The sequence below is a fragment of the Asparagus officinalis genome, chromosome 3, assembly GCF_001876935.1.
Source record: "Asparagus officinalis chromosome 3, Aspof.V1, whole genome shotgun sequence".
Taxonomy (NCBI): Eukaryota; Viridiplantae; Streptophyta; class Magnoliopsida; order Asparagales; family Asparagaceae; genus Asparagus; species Asparagus officinalis.
In genome coordinates this window covers 32,635,410-32,639,761 of record NC_033796.1, presented here as the reverse complement: position 1 = coordinate 32,639,761, position 4,352 = coordinate 32,635,410, and the positions used below count along the sequence as shown (strand labels likewise).

The 4,352-nt window shown below is 34.7% G+C and overlaps 1 protein-coding gene across 1 annotated transcript in view; it reads right to left on the bottom strand.

Moving 5' to 3' along the window:
- LOC109834909 (dnaJ homolog subfamily C member 8) overlaps positions 1 to 4,352 on the bottom strand; it is a gene marked incomplete at its 5' end in the record, with an annotated part of 14,927 nt that overhangs the window by 3,262 nt on the left and 7,313 nt on the right. The window lies entirely within an intron of this gene.

The following is a 4,352-nucleotide window of genomic DNA, read 5'->3' as shown; positions in this document are numbered from 1 at the left end:
ATACAGATAGCTTGAGGGAGTATAAAAAGTAAGCCAAAAACAACAAAATTAACTCATAACTATAAAAAAAAATTAACACCCAAGGATATGGTCAATCTTAAGCTGTGAAGTTCCGAAAAAAGAAAGAATTGGTTTAGTGAAACTTACAATTATCAATACAAATCAGGCGAGTTAACAATTACTCTCTATATGCTAGCCAACTCAACAAGAGAAGAACTAAATCCAGCTCGAGGTACTAGAAATGTTTAGTTTGCTATCTCACCATCATTTAGGTTCAAACTCCAATTCTTTCATGGAAGATTTAAGGACTAAGCCAAATGATAATCGAAATATGAAAAAGGAAGAGAGTCCCAACGTGTAGTGGACAACTTCAAGAGGTATAAGAAGAACGGACATCTATGGTAGCCTCATATCATATTGGCTATAACCAATGCACACAAAGTGATATATAAGACCAAAGTACATCTGCTAATGTACAGCACTGCATCACTACAACGTGCCAAACCATTAATATGACATGTGAGATTATTCCTAAGGACACGTACAACATTGGCTTATCTATGTGCTTAAAATCATCTTAGCTGTTGCAGGGCCTGATTTCTATAGAGTTAATCATTGTGCCACCCAGTGGTTATTACTGTAAGAAATGCAGCCTATAGGTGCAAATTAAGTGAATACTAATATATCTAACTTCAGTATTTTTTCAAGTAAAATTAGGAATGACTACATACTCCACCATCCAGAGACTGATACACGGATACAAGATTAAGGGAATATGAGCATGATAAGAGTACAAATAGGGTAAATACTGAGAGGTTTGAGTACGAACATGGACATAAGTATGAATAAGCCAAGAGTAAGCTTCATTTTTTATGCAGAAACATAAGTAAATACAATAGAAAATATATTATAAATGGAATAGACACACATATTATAAATATAATAGAAATATTTCTCATATATTATAGTTCAATATCCAATTTTCTCAGTTGGATATTCTTGAATTTTAATGAGCTCCACCATCCACCACAAACCAAATCCTTCTTCTTGACTTACAAGACCTAGCCGCTGCATGGTGCCAGTGCAACTGTACCCTTCGTTAGAATTGGACTATATGGTAATTGTATCAATTAAAGATAATCAAAAGTTGTTAGTTTAACAACAGACATGACTCTTAAACAGACTAATACAGAAAAAAGTTCATGTATCACACTGCAGTGGCTTAGCATGAAGACACCACCGTGATTGCTACTGCTGCTGCTTCTGTTTGCTTTTTTCCCCTTTTGTTGCTGTTTTACCTGATGTTATCCTCATAAAGATAATTATTTCTAAACGTCATGGTAGCTAAAACAACTGATCTCAGTAATCCTACTAGTTGTGACCATCTAGTACAATAACATTCTAACTTGATTATCAAAACGTTATGTAAGTTGTTCATTCTAGTTCAAAATTTTAGAACAACTAATCTCAGCAATCCTACTAGATGTGATCATCTAGCAGAAAAAAACATTTTAACTTGATTACCAAAATGTTAATGTAAGTTGTTCATTCTAGTTCAAATATTTAGAACTATTATAACGTTTTACATAACTGTTAGAAAGGTCAATTCTCACTGTCAATGAATATTTTATTATTGAATATCAACTAAAGTACACTATCTGAGGTTGCATTTGGATGCAAGGAATTGATTTGAAATTGTGGAATTCAATTCTAGAATTTGAAATTTTGAATTCAATTTCAATTCCATTTCTAAAAATCATTAGAATTTTAATTCTATAATTCTCAATTCTAAATTTATGCTTGGAAATGTTAGAATTTCAATTCTAGCATTTGGAAACTATTGGAATTTCGTTTCTAAATTAAAGTTGCCGATCGAAGACAATTTAGAAACAAGAGTATTTGTAATCAATTTATATAAGTTATGCATCAATATTCACTAAATATTGCAACACTAATTAAGTACATAAGTTTATAGGAAAATCATGATATATACAACGATTTCTTAGCTTGTGGATTTAGGTTGAGTACATTTCAAAATTCTAAAAAGTAACAGAAAACCATAAGACGATCCATGTCCATGGTACATTACAGAGAAGAAAAACTCCTAGATCAGTACAATAATTTAAATCTGTCTTTATTTTATATTGAACATTCATCAAGCAAGCGATAGTTTCTCCAATGATGATTTTGAAGAAGAAAACAAAGTATTAAACAAAATATATCAGAGCTATATGGATAGTTATGAAAGATCAAATGTGATGAAGATTGCACGAATCTTAACATGCAAGCTTGCAGTGTCCTTGAAAACGTGCTACTAACAAAAGCCTCAAACCTCCGCTACACAATTCCATTTTTGCAATTTAAACCCCCAACAAAATGCAAACCTTACAAAACTCTCCCCTCCTAAACCGTAGGGCTTCCTATCTCCGCTGGCAAAGGCAATGGCAGTGTTCATCATGCAGGCTCCGATGAGGTGGAGGGAGGCGGCGGTGACGCTGGCAGAGATGATGAGGTTTGTGTACTCAGAGACGCTGAGAAACATCAGCAATTGATGAGGGAGGGAGCAGGAATCTTGGACTTAAAGTTAGGGTTTCAAGCAGAATTGGAGATATAAGAAGAACAGAAGCCATCACGAGTGGAGATAGTGTGACCGCAGATAAGATAGTGGGAAGGACTGCAGATCCCGGGGAGGTAAATGGGAATTCGAAATGACACGCTACTGGTTGTCATTTACAATTCCAGGTTCATTATAGGATTACGATTCCAGGTTCATTATAGGATTACGATTCCAGGTTCATTATAGGATTACGATTCCAGGTTCATTATAGGATTACGATTCCAGGTTCATTATAGGATTACGATTCCAGGTTCATTATAGGATTACGATTCCAGGTTCATTATAGGATTACGATTCCAGGTTCATTATAGGATTAAAGCCCGAGTGCAATTGGACGAAATCCAGAAATTCAAATGCTTTTGTATCCAAACACTGGTTTTGGCCCAATTCCAGCATTTTCAATATCAGTATCCAACAGACCAATAATTGTATCTGAAATATGAAACAAAATTGGATCTGTATTCAAAACCATTAAAAGCAACGTCAGATATTCCACTTCAGATTAGAAATGTGAGATGAAAATAATCATTGTCTGGTTGTGTATCATTTCATGCCTCAAAAATTACTGCAAAAGAACATCATCATCCCCCCTCATTTGCTCCTTTCTTTTAGAGTCCTTACTTGAGGAACATTTGAGTTTCGTTTCCCAGGTGTAGGAACTTAAACTGCACAACTATTTCCTCCTATCATAGTATGACAATTGCCCATCCAAAATTTATTCCAAGTGAGGTAAGCAACTCTCTTGCAAGTTTTTGTTGACCATTAATGTGCCACAAACTCCGAGGGTTAATGTCAGCTTGGCATCCCATCAAAGTTTTGTCAATTTTTTGTGAAGCCTTACAGTATATATAGTATACTGTCTAAATCCAGGTCAACAGGAGAAAAGTAATGATAAATTGATAATAATGATGATGACAATGGCAAAGAACTAAATGGTCAGTTAGCACACATAAAGGTCAGCTGCATTTACAGTCCTTGCATGCTTTAGACAGTACAAGGAACTAATGGCCAGTTTCCCAGGAAGCAGTGTACCTAACCTCAAATAATGCATGAATGACATCTAAAAAATAAATAAACCTATAACAACATGTCAACAATGATAACAATGCTTTTATTCCAAGTACTTGGAGGCAGCACCGACAAACCCCTAAATGCATGATAAATAGCATGTTCACTAATAAATGAAGTTCTGTGCATAATGTGAATATGACATGTATCATTTAAAAAGAAACCAAAAATAACAGAAAGCCTAGATGATGAACTCCATTATCACAAAGAGCAGATTGAATGGCTTATGATGCTGAGCACAAGTTTAAAAAGATCAACTTTTTCAAGAAATATAAATCAATATTTATTTTCTTAAAGACGAAAGGCCCCAGGAGCTCTTTGTGTGCTTCATTCACATTTCCATTGGCCAGCAAGGACCACGTACCATGCATTTATAATACATGCGTAGTCTGGAAAATGCAAACAATAATGACTAGAATCTAGAGGGAAACAGAGGGAATAAAAAAGTGAGAACAGGTCAGTATTGAGCCTCCACCAACAAGTCCTAAGGACCAAAAACATTTACCAACACGTCAAATTATGTAAATAATCCTCATGTGCATAAGATAAACTAAAAAAACCAGATTTCTTTTCTGAATTCTTACGAACTTACAAGTTTGAGGATTACCAAAATTACATACACACTTTGCAGTCAAGGATATACCTGATGCAAACATGTCTAGCTATA